This window comes from Callorhinchus milii, unplaced genomic scaffold (assembly GCF_018977255.1).
Source record: "Callorhinchus milii isolate IMCB2004 unplaced genomic scaffold, IMCB_Cmil_1.0 Scaffold2, whole genome shotgun sequence".
Taxonomy (NCBI): domain Eukaryota; kingdom Metazoa; phylum Chordata; class Chondrichthyes; order Chimaeriformes; family Callorhinchidae; genus Callorhinchus; species Callorhinchus milii.
The window spans coordinates 117625806-117640919 of record NW_024704743.1 but is presented as its reverse complement, the minus strand read 5'-3'; positions in this window follow the sequence as shown (position 1 = coordinate 117640919).

Sequence of the window (15114 nt, the reverse complement as noted above, 5' to 3'; positions counted from 1 at the left end):
AGTGACCATTCAAAGCTCTTGAGCACAGGAGCTTTTGAGCTGCTGTGGTCTAATCTATTCCCTGTCTCCAATATGGATCCTGCAGTGGCACTTTTGCTGAATCACCTTTATTCTGTCTGCTTCCAGCCTTCGGGGAACATGTTTTACATGGGGAACCTGTCAGAGAGAGAATGTGTTAGGATTTAGAGTTGTGATGTTTCTGAGTTTAAGCAGCTTGAGAAGATAAGGCATTATCACCAAGAAAGACATCAAGGTTGAGACTGGGTTCCTGGGTAGGCAGAACCACTGCAAGTGAATAGAATTCACTATTTTTTGTTACGCAATTAAGACTGACACAGAGTAGTACCTGACTCCTTCCATTTCTCTGAAATTTAGTTGAGGTATTATGGGACAAGTAAAGTGAAGTAAGAGTTGAAGTAAAGGGTAAGACATTAAAATTAAAAGAAATGGCAAGATTAAATAAACTGTTGCACCAGGTTTGATGCGCTTAATATTTTCCAGTTGTGGGTTCAAGCCCCATGTCAGGACATGGAATCCATACGGTCTATGCAGTCTGGGGATGTCTTACATTGTCAGGGGTTCTGTTCTTTGGATGAGATGTTAAATTGAGGATCTGTTGCCTGTTCATGTGGACTATCAAAGATCCCATGGCACTAATTGAAAAGAGAGGGACTTCTTCTGGTGTCCTGGCCAAGAATCCCCCAAATATAATTGATGGCTGTTAGTAGGACATTGCTGTGCGAAAATTGTCAGCAACGTTTGCCCACACAGGATACAGGATATACCTGTGAAGCGCTTTGAGACATCTCAACTACAATGTAAGGATTATTATTATCATTCACTCTCTAGATGCTGCAGTGGTAATTTACTGACTCACTTTTTTTTCTGGCTTTCGAAGGACAACCTCTAGAGGAGGAACCTGCCAGAAAGACAATGGATTAACATTCAGAGTTACAATGTTTCTGAGTATTAGCAGCTTAGCAAGAAACGGCATTAATTCAAATACAATACAATTTACATTTGTATAGTGGCTTTCACCCCTGCGGAGTTCTCAAAGTGCTTCTCAGCGCTAGATGGGTACCCGAGCTGGGGTGGGAGCTAAGGGGGATGGGGAAAGATGTCTGAAAAGCACAACAACAACAATTTGCATTTATATAGCGCCCTTCATGGCAGGAAGCATCTCGGAGCACTTAACAGTGGCAGAACATAACACCAAGCCGGGGAGGGGGAGGTAGTTCGAAACAGTGACTGTCTAGTGCCTTGGGATGTCCTCCTGATGTGAAAGGCGCTATACAAATGTCATTTTGTTGTTGTTGTTGTAAGCACAGTCGATGAGGAAGGTCTTCAGTCGTGATCTAAAAGAGGGGAAGGAGGGGGCAGGGCGGAGGGATTGGGGGAAGAGAATGTCAAAGCCTCAGGGCGTAATGGGTGAAAGCACGGCTGCCGATGGTGGAACGGAGGGGATAAGGGACAAGCAGATCACTCGGTACTTAATACCTCAACTAATTAGGTGTATCAAGGCCGAATCTGATCATTATTTAATTTTTTTTCTGTCAGCCAGGTGTCCGACAAATGCGGAAACCCATCATCATGCTTAAGAGTATCCAAATCAAGCCGAGATTTCCATATATCCCTCCTACACATGGAAATTCCAGAGATAGATTGTTGGAATGGAGGGTGCACTCTCTCCCTGGGGGGATGCATCCGGCTTACCTAAAATTTATTTTACTTTAATAATAATAGTAAAAATCAAAATAAGGTCAATTTGGTTTCCTGTTTTGATCTATTAACAACTAATTGACCAAGAAAACTGTGGTGAGCACATGGCAAATTGACCAATCCTTTCTCATGGCAAACATTTTATTTAGACTATATGTGGATAATGAATAAGGTACTATATCAAATGCAAGGATTATTATTATTATTATTATTATTACTTATTGCAGGGAATTGCACATTCCAAACCCCCTTCTGATGTTATTTAAAAATTCCTTACTTTGAGAAAAAAAATCAAGAGTTCCTGCTCTCCCCACATGTTTAGGTCCAGTTGCTCAGCAGTGTGAGATCTCCTACAGATGGAGCTCTGACATTACTACCATAGCTTTCTTTCAAGAAGAGCATCCTTCCACTAGCAAACTGTGTTTCACTCCTAAATGACCATTCAAAGCACTGGTGTGATCTTTTAATAGTCAACCCGGGAAGTTTCAAGCTGTACGGTCCAATTCATTTTCTCTCTCTCCGTTCTAGATTTCACTGTTAATCAGAAGTGTTTTTGCTAACTCACTTTTTTTCTGTCTACTTCCAGCTTTAGAGGCCCTTACTCTAGACGAGGAACCTGACAGAGAAAGATAATTATCATTACAAGTCAACATTTAGAGTCATCATTAATTTTCAAAATGATTCTGGGTCTCAGCAGCAAGACGATAAATGGCATTATCACCAAGGAAAGAGTTAAGTAAGATGGATGCCGCCCATGTGAAAGTGAGTAAAAATAAGGTACTGAAATGTGAAAGTGCATCTGGTGCACTTGTTATCGTGTGATTACACAAGGAACAGAACTGGGGCAGGAATGTGGCTTACCCTCACTCACCGTCTGAAGGTCGGGAGCATTCTTGTGTTGGAGACACTGCTAGCACATGCATAAATAAGATTCAGATTTGGGATATAATTCAGGGTGTTTTAGCCAGTGTCGGTGAGATGCAAATCTGACTGACTCCCAAACTGTCCGCTGCTCTCCCAGGGGATATGGTAACTGATCAAAATTTATTTCTCGGAAATCTGTACATTCCCATTATGGCATCTTGTGGTAGTGTGTCATTGCTCTTTGTGTAATCATTGACTGTGGAACTACAATAAAAGAATTGTTTGACATTCAAATTGTGTGCACACTATTTCATCATTAATTGAATAATAGATACAACATTTCCTTACAAATTGGTATCCCAGATGGGACCTCAATGTTAACACCTGTTAAGAGGTCCGAACCTAAAAAGTTCTTTCAGTCAATGGTTGTCAGGAGTAGCCAGTAAGCTAATCACTGTCAAATAGTGGAAGGTGGATAACGTAACTTGTAATTAGCACGGTTTAAGAAACCGCTTCATGAGCATTGGACTCTGAAGCCTGGTGCAGGACATGACCAGGGATGTTTGTGGAGGCTGCCCACAGGGATGAGCATTGTGTAAAGCAGTATAATGAATTGCTTCAAGAAAAGCTAGAGAAAAAAAAAGAAAGGGCGCAATTATACAGGCACTTTGGGTTGGGTAACAGATCCTGCATAAGAAAGTTCAGTGCTTGTTGGAAAATTTGAAACAACTGAAGTCAGAGAGACTTGTGTGATAAGGTTCTGCAGAGGAGATTGCGCAAGAAAGTGGAACAGCGAGAATCTGAAGTGAAAGTGGTGAAAGTAAAGGAAGTACTGAGTAGGATCTGTCAACAACTGGGAAAAGATAATGAAACATTACAGACAGCTGGAGGATTTAAAAATAGCGAACACATATCAGTCTCAGCAAATGACTAATGTAAAGTGAGGTCCCTTAGTTGTCCACGATAAATACAACAACAACTTGCACTTATATAGCGCCCTGAATGCAGGTAGCGTATCAGTGCACATAACAAAGGTGGAGCCTGATTCAAACCGGGTGGGTGAGGTGGCTGTAAGCAAGCACGGCCGAAGAAGAAAGTTTTCAGGTGGGTCTTGAAAAAGGGGAGAGAGGAGGCAAGGTGGAGGGATCGAGGGAGAGTGTTCCAGAGTTTTGGGGTGTAGTGACTGAAAGCGCGACCTCTGATGGTGGGGCAGAGGGTGCGAGGGACAAGCAGGAGGTCGGTGCCAGTCGAGTGGAGGTGCCAGCTGGTGGATTGGGGAGTGAGAAGGTTGGAGAGGTAGGGAGGTGCCAGAGAATGAAGGGATTTGAACAGGTGTGAGGATCTTGAAGTCGACCTGTTCGGTGATGGGGAGCCGGTGGAGCCTGGCCAGAACTAGTGAGATGTGGGTATGGAGTTTGGTCTGGGTCAGTAGGCAGAAATGTAAGAATGTGATAAACAGATGGTGAGTACAATTAGGTATACAGAGGGCAATGATAGCAGCCACCTGATCCCACCTCCAAACAACCCCACTGACTGTCCATATGAAGGAAGTGATGAGGAAGACAGTGATGGGGAGAATATTTATTGGGATGATATGGCTAAGAAACGTTGGGATTATGGAGCAAAGTTGAGGGAAATTTTAGAGAGCTGAAATTAAAGCAGTGAGATGACCACTGACTCCTTTGGAGGCACTTGATCAATTAAGCTTGCTTAACTGCTACGTTGCAGGGCCTTGGGACATCCTCCCAATGTGAAAGATGCAATACAAATGTCATTTGTTGTTGTAAAAAGATAATGTGGTCACTCAATTCATGACTGTTTGTGGGACACTGCTGTATGTAAATGGCTGTCGGGTTTCACCCATAAAATATACAGTCAATTCACTGTAAAATATATTCTGTGAAGAGCTTTGGGACGACTTGAAGACGTGATAAGGCGCTATATCAAATGCAAATATTATTATTAGAAGTTAGTGCAGGTTTTAGGGTACGTATATAAGTTTGTAGCGATGAAAATCCGAAAAAGTAAACAAACAAAATGTACATGGATAACACAATATAAAATTCAAAATTACATTTGTATTGAGCCTTTCACATCAGGAGGATGGCCCAAGGCGCTAGAGTAAAGGAACTAAAGGAGTAAAGGAAGAGGAGTATGAAATTGCCAATTCAATAATGTTAAAAATCTATGAGATGTACGCCTGTTTGCAAAGACAAATGAGACAATACCTGCCATAGAAACACAGGAACAGAAGTAGGCCATTCAGACCCTCGAGCCTGTTCTGCCATTCTATTAGATCATGGCTGATCTATACCTCAACTCCAATTACCCTATACCAATGATGCCAATGAGACATGGTGTGAAAAGCAAATCCCAACATGCCTCTATGTTTCCAGACAAAGGGCTAGTAATAGCTGAGATACCAGGAATCTTAGTTGATGATATTGTTTTTGATCATGTATTTGTGTCAGTTGACTTTTGAAATTGAACCTTGAGCTACCATCTGGTGTGCAATAAAATGTTGGCGTACCTACACCTTTAAAGCGACTGGACTGAAACGTTCTGTCAGTTTCACGAGGAACAGGTAGAGGCTTTCGAATCGATTGCGTATATGCAACCAAAAACCTTTGGACAGGAATACAAGAACATGTTCGAACATTGTGCTTATTTTAATTTGCTGGCTTCAAAGGGCACACGCTCAAATTGCTATTGATTTGCATATGATGAGGTTTACGGGAGTTTTAAATCGAGAATTATTAAATGTTTCTGATATAACATTCGTATAGTTTTGATATAATATTAATATAGTTTTGATAACAGTTTGAAACATAATGAATAAGATACATAATTTGATAAATGTAAAAGTTGTGTGATCAGCAACCTTGACCTACACCATCAGAAGTCTATTAGATTAATAAAAGGTAACGGGGCTGATCTGCATACGGCATCAATCAGCCGTAATCAAATTCAATTGGAAAATGACACTTAACAATTGGAGACTCTAAACAAAAGAGAAATCAGCAGTGTTCCATTTCATACCAAAGTGCAGAAGAATCTATATGCCAAGGGTTTTCACCCCGATCTGGGAAGGCCATCGGTTCTGTCTGAGACACACAGATTGTATGACACTTAAATCCTATTCTCGTCGTCTAGTGTCATATGGGGACTGTAAGGAAAGAGTTAAATAAGATGGATGCCACCCATGTGAAAGTGAGTGAAAATAAGGTGTTATTGTACAAGGAACAGAACTGGGGCAGGAATATGGGTTACCCTCACTCACAGTCTGAAGGTCGGGAGCATTCTTGTGGTGGGGCACTCCTAGCACACGTATAAATATGATTCAGATTTTGGGTATAATTGAGGGAATTTTAGCCATTGTCGATGAGATGTAGATCTGACTGACTCCCAAACTGCCCGCTGCTCTCCCAGGGGATATGGTAACTGATCACAACTTATTTCTCGAAAATCTGTTCATTCCCATTATCGCGTCTTGTGGTAGTGTGTCATTGCTCTTTGTGTAATCATTTACTGTGGAACTACAATAAAGGAAACGATTGTTTAACATCCAAATTGTGCGCAAACTATTTAATCATTAATTAAATAATCGATACAAACATTCCTTACAGTGGACATCGAGGTTAAGATGGGATAATTGGATGGAGGCCACTTAAGTAAATCACACACTGTCCTGTAAAGAACCAAGTTGAAGGCAGATGTCAATCGAATAGCTAATGAGGAAACTCTGATGACTTGGGACAGCAGCTGCTGTAAGGCGTGACCTGAAGTTTGGGTTTATGAACAAATGTTCATATATCCACGCCGAGTGTCCGCCTTATTGGTATGCAGAGTTAAGCAGATGTTGCTCAAGCTCCGCACCTCCAACTGGTGAGACCATTTCTTAATGGATGATATTGTCTGTCTGAGCTGTGGGCATGATAGTGGTGGCAATGCCCTCATGCAATCCTGAGACTCGTTGATTTCCAGGTACTTGTTATCCACCTTGGTTGTCAACTTGCTGAGCAAGGCAGGTCCACAGTACTCCAGGATACTACTGATGACAGACCAATCAACCTGACAACTCAATCATTAGGACTAGTAGACGCACACCAGTCACTGGGAGTAGGGATTCATCCTTCTAAACTCCCATTAACACTGCAAGCCAATGCCTTAACAAGTAGGGTAGTCCAACTGGATAAACGGAATGAAGCTTCCACACAGTGCTTTCACTGAAAGCTATGCCATTTTATGCCATGATAGCTCAATAAACTCCAGCCGTATTGCAACACATTCTAGGAGCATTAAGGCTTGCATTTAATACTCTCCCATATTGGGTAGGTATGTGTATCCCTCCAGGACAAAGTGCTCATTACATTCCAGATATGGAAATATCCATATGTAGGTGAAGTACATATATGGAACTGTGACTTTCATCCAAGGACTCCCTCAATTTATAAACCTCTATGCATTACCTCGAGCTCGGGCGATTGGAGCAGAACATCTCCTTCCTGATGTTCTTTGTGTGGCAATAGATCCTGGGAAACTGAATCTCTCATCTCTCAGTGCTAACAATGAAGAGACAAAACATATTTCAAAGATTATACAGTTAAACATATAACTGTAGAATAACTTGTCTAATAATTATAGCAATTCTATTCTATTATTCTGACACGATGGGCTGGATGACCTCTTCAGTGCTGTACAGTATCTGATTGTGTGTGTGTTCCATAAGCTGCCTCAGAGCCAGAATGGATCATCACAGAACGGGAGCTAGTTACAGTAGGTGGGGCCACTGCACTGCAATGCAAAAGCAGCTTGATTCTGTGATGGATGGTTAGTGGAGTGAGTGTTCTGGAGGGAGGGGATCGGATGGTCGAAGGGCTTTTTTCATCCAGACAAAGCTTGTGAACTTGGAACTATAATGAAAGTGAATAGAATCCACAGTTGCTGTTCTACACAAAGAACCACAGAAACGATGGCAGAGAAGAAGGTCATTGCGTCTATTCTGGCTCCCTCAAGAGCAATCCTTTCAGTCCCAACAAAACAGGACCACAAATATTAGTACCAAGCTCGACCTTGATACATTTCTCCTTCTTTATTACTGGGATATACTTGATCTGTATGCTTGTAACTGCAGTTAAAGTACTTCACTGTAATTTAGGATCTTTGGCTTTTTCTCTTTGTTTTCTACTCTGTTGTTATAACGGAACCTAAGTATACTGCTGCCAGAGTATCCAAAATACAATAATAACTTATATTGATACAGTGCCTTTCAAACTTTAACACTTTTGCTAACTCACATGGAAGCCCTTCTATGCCAAGAGAGGGTAAACTTCCGCGACTGGCAAATGTTGAGCTTAGATCTGAATGCAAAAAAACACAGAATCATTGGCTAGTGTTTTTAAACAAAGAAAATGTCAACCCTTACCCAGCGAATCGATCATCTGTCATTACATTGGAAGCAATGATGTTGTGAGATAGATGCTTAAATAACTCAGCACACAGACAAAATATAGAACACTATATTGGTACCCAGGAGTCAAAATATCTGGATCAATCATTGACAAGTTTGCTGACTTATGAACCAGATGAGTCATTTCTTGAATTTGAAAATTGATTTCCAGTTCATCACTATTATTAAACAAAAAAAGAACAAACCAAGAACATCAATATTGAAGATTATAATTGAAATGAAAGTAAATTAATATTAATAATCCTTGCATTTGATATAGCGCCTTATCACATCTTTGAGAAAGAAGGAAAGAGGGAAGACAATGTACCATGATAATGCCCCATTATAACACAGTATTTTGAATTGGTGAAATTACATATTTGTTTAGATTATTGTTAGGGTCTTAAACTGTATCCTCTGTGTGATGGGAAGCCAGTGGAGTCAGGCTAGGATGGGGGTGATAGGGTTGCGGGAGAGGACACGGGCTGCAGAGTTCTGTATGATCTGCAGCCTATGGAAGGAGGAATTGAGGAAGCCGACAAGCAGGGAGTTTGCGTAGTCGAGCCTGGATGCTATGAATGTGTGTTTGAGGGTCTCAGTGGCCTGTGTTGTGAGACAGTGGCAGAGCTGGGCATGTTGTGAAGGCGGGCGAAGCAGAGCGGGCCATGGCACGGATGTGGGGTAGAAAGGATAGTTGAGGGTCGAACAAGACCCCAAGGTTCTGGACTGGCTTAATAAGATGGAGTGTGCATTCTTGGCTGATGATGCTGTCAGTGCCTGAGGTGTGGCGGCGCTGACAGGAGCCAATTAGGAGAGTCTCAGTTTTGTTCATGTTCAACTGTGGAAAGTTAGCTCTCATCCAGGACTTGATGTCTGACACACATTTTGTCAGGACAGCAGTGCTCCTGGAGTTAAGGGTGGAGGCAGAGAGATAGAGTTGGGTGTCATCCGGACACATGTGCAAATTGACCCATGTCTGCGGTTGATGTTATCAAGAGGGAGCATATAGATATGGAAAAGGAGGAGTCCAAGGACAGAGCCCTGAGCAATTCCACATGAGTCGGTGCGTGGGCTAGAGGAGAAGCCGCTTGTGGAGATAAAGTGGAGACGGTGTGAGAGGTAGGATCTGAACCATTCATGAACAGAAACACAAATGTTGAGGAGAGAGGAGAGACGGTGGAGGAGGATAGAGTGGTCAATGGTATCGAAGGCAGCAGTGAAGTCAATGAAGTCAATGAGGACAAGGAGGCACTGGTCCAAGATTGATAAAATGTCATTTGTAATTTTGACCAAAGCTTTTTCTGTGCTGTGAGCAGCATGGGGAAACCTGATTAGAGGGGTTCGTGAAGGGAGTGGCGGGAGAGGAAGGAGTGAAGGTGGGAAGCAATGATTCGTTCCAGGACTTTGGAAAGGAAAGGGAGGTTGGAGTTGGGGCGGTAGTTTGAGAACAGGAATTGGTCCAGGAAGTCTTTTTTAAGGATAGGACTGATGATGGCCATTTTTAGAGAGGTGGTAATATCGCCAGTGGATAGGGAAAGGTTTATGATGTCTGTGAGAAGGTGGGGTAAGGAGGTGGAGCTGGGAGGTAAGGAAAGGTGTAGGGATGGGGTTGAGGGAGCAGGTGGTCAGTCTCATGTGGTTTATGGTTGTGATGAGAGAGGAGGAGGTTTGAAGGTGTGGAGGGAGGGTGTGTAGGGGCCGGGGTGAGAGGGGGAGATGGGGAGTGGGTAGTAGATGGAAGGGCAGATGCAGCAGAGTGGATCCCCTCAACTTTGGTTTTGAGGAAGTACAGCATCTCCTCGCAGTTGGCATTGGAGGAAAAGATAGGTGAGGCATGAAAGGATGGACGGAGGAACTGGTTAGTGATGGAGAAGCGGAGCCTGGGGTTGTCCTTGGCCTTCAGGATTGTCTTTGACCGTGCCTTCAGCTCCCCTCTCGACTCTCTTCCTCCTCCTCGCTCCCTCCCTTCCCTCCCCTCACCCTGACCATTTCCCCCCTCCTCTCTCCCTCCCTTCCCTCCCCTCACCCTGACCATTTCCCCCCTGCTCGGGTCATGACCCAACTGTGCAGCGCCTTGGGACGTCCTCCTGACGTGAAAGGCGCTCTATAAATGGAATCTTGTTGTTGTTGTTGTTGTTGTCTTGCAGTAGAAGGACGATTTACCACCCTGCGAATAGCAGGCACATGTCATGTCTAAAATTAATATTGTATCCCAAGATATTACTTCCTAAGAGAAATATATCTAATTTGTTTTTGAAACTCATCATCAATCTTCAACACTTTTGCTGACTCACCAGTGGAACATGATCCAGAATATGTACTGTTGTCAAACGTTTCGCTTGGGATTGTATATCCAAACACGGAATCATCACCAAGCGATACTGTTATTAAATAAAGAAAAGGTCAAACTCAGCACATCAATCAATCTAAATATTAAAGGGTCTGAGGGTTGTTATTCAAGTACAAGTTGAGTACCATTATATTTGTTATTCAATTACAAGTAGGATAGCATTCAACAAGCAATGATTTCATGAGATGGGCAATTAAACAATGTTTTACATAGACAGAACATAATACAACTTGCAGCTATCGAGTATTATCAATTCCATTCCTGGTGTCCCACTGAAAGTCATTGACCAATGAATGGTCCAAAATTTCAAGTGACAATTAACTGGAACTTACTGGGTGAGGCATTCCAACACCATGTTGGTACCACGTACCTTCACTGTTGAAAACAGAAGATCGCATATCTAGATTCTAGATTTAGAATTAATCATTAACAGGTTTGCTGTCTTACCATCCCGCATAGAATCGTACATGAGACTGGAGTGGTCTGCAAGGACTGATGAGGTATATGCTGGACCATTGCATTCCTGTTCTGTTACTAAATTTAGAAAAGAATAAGTCAATCACATGAGTTCCCCCTTATTGGAATGCAATGCCCACACTCTCCCTGTGAGTGTGGGCATTACCTAAATCTGGAGGGTAATAGGCACAGGTCAGCAAGAGCCAAAGCTTTGGGACACCAGAGTGCGCATTGGAATACTGCTGGAGCTAATCCAGCTAAAGCTGCACAGCTTGCCTTTGAAAACATTGTCTTTTGAGCTTTCTCACTGCTTGTCTAGCTAGTTCTATCTCCCCATTAGAACTTTGGCTTGCAGGCTTAACAGCAGTTGAGTGGGATTTTGCTCACTATCTCGAAAACTGGACCACTCAGTGGGACATGATGTGTTGATGTTATAGCTAGTTTGTCAGACTGGCTCAGTTGGTAGCACTCTCACCTCTGGGTCTCTGGGTCAGAAGGCAGTGGGTTCAAACCCCATGTTATGACTTGAATTCACAAGGTCTATGCCCACACATCAATATAGTGTGTTGTATGTGATGTATTGTCTATCCCAGCCATTATACAGTGCAGCCCCGTTATAGCACAATATTTTGAATCCATAAAATAACAAGGTGGGACAGTGGATTAAACTAACAATTGATCATCATTCTTTAATACATTTGCTGACTGACCAGTAGTCCCCTCCGGGCTTCGTATCTACCTTTATTGTTATGCAGAGTTAAGCAGCCGTTGCTCAAGCTCAGCACCTCCAACTGGTTAAACCATTTCTTAATAGGTAGGAATGTGTGTCTGAGCTGTGGGCAGGATGATTGTGGCAATGCTCTCATGCATTTAATGCTGAGCCCTGTTGATTTCCAGGTATCTGTTATTCACCTGGTGATGGCTGAAACTTATGCTTTTCCGATGTTAAATGCAAAAATACAATACTATACAAAATTACATTTGTAAATTGCCTTTCATGTTGGGACATCCGAAGGCTCTTAACAGTCAGGGATTAGAACCCGAGCGAGAGGGGATTGGGTTGGGATCAGGGAGGGTGAGGGCAGAGAGTGTAGTGGTCGAAGGTATAGTTGAAGAGAAGGGTCTTGAGGTGTGCCTTGAAGGAGGCAAGGAAGGAAGTGAGGCGGAGGGAATGTGGGATGGAGTTCCAGAGGGTGAGGCTGAGAGGCTGAATGCCCAATCGCCGATGGTGGGGCGGGCCGAGCTGGGTACATGGGGCAGGCCTGTTGGGAGATGGGATCAATCTGGTTGATAAGGAGTTAGCAGGTCTGAGAGGTAGGAGGGGGCAAGGCTATGGAGGACCTTGAAGGTGAGTATGAGGATTTTGAACTCGATCCTCTGAGGGATAATAATAAATAATAATAATCCTTTCATTTGATATAGCGCTTTTCACGTCTTCTCGACGTCTCACAGCCCTTCACAGAATAGACTGTAAAGTGAACTGACTGTACAGTAAGTGAATTGTCCTGGATGGGGAGCCAGTGGAGCTGGGCAAGAGTGGGTGGGATGGGGTCATGGAAGAGGACACAAGCTGCAGAGTTCTTGGGAAGGGTAACAAGCAGGGCATTGGCATAGTCAAGTGTGGATGTAATGAAGACATGCATGAGGATTTCGGCGGCCTGAGAGGTTAGGCAGTGGCAGAGTCTGGCAATGCTGCAGAGGTGAAGGAAGGCAGAGCATGAATATGGAGGAGAAAGGACAGTTGAGGGTCGAACAAGGCGCCTAGCCTCCTAACAGGCTTGGTAAGATAGAATGTGCATCCGTGGATGTTGATGCTGCCAATGCCTGTGGTGCGGAGGCGCTGGTGCAAGCCAATCAGGAGGGCCTCAGTCTTATTGACGTTCAACTGTAGAAAGTTGGCTCTTATCCAGGACTTCATGTCTAACAGGCAGGACATCAGTGATCATCAGTGGTCCTGGAGTCGCAGGTGGAGGCAGAGAGATAGAGTTGGGTGTCATCCGCGTATATGTGGAAGTTGACCCCATGTCTGTGGATGATGTCACTAAGAGGGAGTATGTACAGGTGGAAGAGGAGGGAACCGAGGACAGAGCCCCGAGGAGCACTGCACGAGATGGTGCGGAGGCTGGAGGAGAAGCCATTTGTGGAGACAAAGTGGAGCCGGTGTGAGAGATAGATTGTGAACCATTCAAGGACAGAACCTTGATGATCGAGGTGAGAGGAGAGGTGGTGGAAGAGGATAGAGTGGTCCACAGTGTCAAAGGCAGCAGAATGGCCGAGGAGGTTGAGGAGACAGAGGGACCCCTGTCACAGATGGACAGAATGTAATTTGTTATCTTGACCAGGGCTGTTTCTGTGCTGTGGGTTCATAAAGGGAGTGGCAGGAGAGGAAGGAGCAAATCTGGGAAACAACAACTCTTTCAAGAACCTTGGAAAGGAAAGGGAGGTTGAAGGTGGGGTAGTAGTTTGTGATCAGGGATGGGTTCAGGGAAGGCATTTTTAGGATGACCAACTTCTAACTATAATGACCAACTGGTAACTATCCTCCTTGAGGGGAAGGTAATCGGGTCTCCTCGATGAACTGAGCTGGTTCGATGGAGATAATGTGTGTTACAATGGAATTCAGCCAGTGCTTTCAATGAAAGCTATGTTATTTTAGCTGATTAAACTCCAGCAGTACCATAATACACACTCTCAGAGCAACAACCTGTGCTTAATAGTCTCCTATATTGGATAATTATGTGTGTCCCTCCAGAACAGAGTGCTCATTACATTCCAGACATGGAAATTTCCATGTGTAGGTGACATACATTTAATGGTGAGAATACTATTTGATGTGTTTCTGCTTGTATCAGTCGGCTGTCCAAAAAAAAATCCACTTAGACAGAATCACCTTTTCTCACAGGAAACACCCAGCCCATATTATTTAAGTCACAAGACTTGATGTCTTTCATCCAAGGGCTCCCTCAATTTATAAACCTCTATGCATTACCTCGAGCTGGGATGGTTGGAGCAGAACATCTCCTTTCTGATGTTCTTGGCCTGGCAATAGCTCCTGGGAAACTGAACCTCTCTTCTCCCAGTGCTAACAATGAAGAGAAAAAACATATTTCAAAGATTATACGGTTAAACATCTAATTGTAGAATAACTTGTCTAACCAGCTTTTGTCTAATAATTATACCCATTATATTGTTCTATTATTCTGACACAATGAGCTGAATAGCCTCTTCTGTGCCGTACAGTCTCTGATGGTGTGTTCCATGAGCTGCCTCACAGCCAGATCTGGCCATCATAGAACAGGAGCCAAGAATAGTAGGTGAAGCCACTGCAAAAACAGCTTGATGCTGTGATGGATGGATAGTGGGCAGGTGTTCAGGACGGAGGTGATCGGATGGGCTGAAGGACCTACTAAGGACCTTCTTCAGAAAAATCTTGTGAAATTTGAAAGTGAATAGAATCCTCCGTTACTATTGCAAACAAAGAACCACAGAAATGGTGACATAGAAGAAGGTCATTGTGACTGTTCTGGCTGCCTCAAGAGCGATCCTATCAGTCCCAAAAGACCAAACGTGGGTCCGCAAAGAACAGTACCAAGCTGAACTTTGATACATTTCTCCTTCTTTACTACTGCAACATACTTGATGGGTATTCTAGTACATCCAGTTTAAGTACTTCACTAGAATTTACTTGCTTTGTCTTTCTCTTTTCCTTTTCTATTTTGTTCAAATAACCTAATTATACCGTGGCCAGAGTTTCCAAAATAGAATACAAGTTCACATTTCACTTTGGGAGGATGTGACAAGGCCCAAATATTTTCCAGCTCAATTCTGTCCTGAATCTACAACTCATCGTCAACCTTGAATATTTTTGCTGACTCACATGAAACCCCTTCTATGCCAAGAGAGGGGAGATTTCTGCGACTGAAGTCGAACGTTGTGCTTAGATCTGAATGCAAAAAATACACAATGATCACTGAGTGTTTTCAAACAAACAAAATGTCAACCCTAACCCAGCTAATCGATCATCTGTCCTTATGTTGGAAGCCATAATGTTGTGAGATAGATGCCTAACCAACTTCTGGCACAGACAAAGTATAGAACACTATATTGGAACACAGGAGTCAAAATATCTAGATGGATCATTGAAAAGTTTGCTGACTTATGAGCCAGATGTGTCATTCGTTGAATTTGAAAATTAATCAACAGTTCATCAATGTTATTAAACATAGAAAAGGACAAAACAAGAACATCAAGTATTGAAGATTATAATTGAAATGAA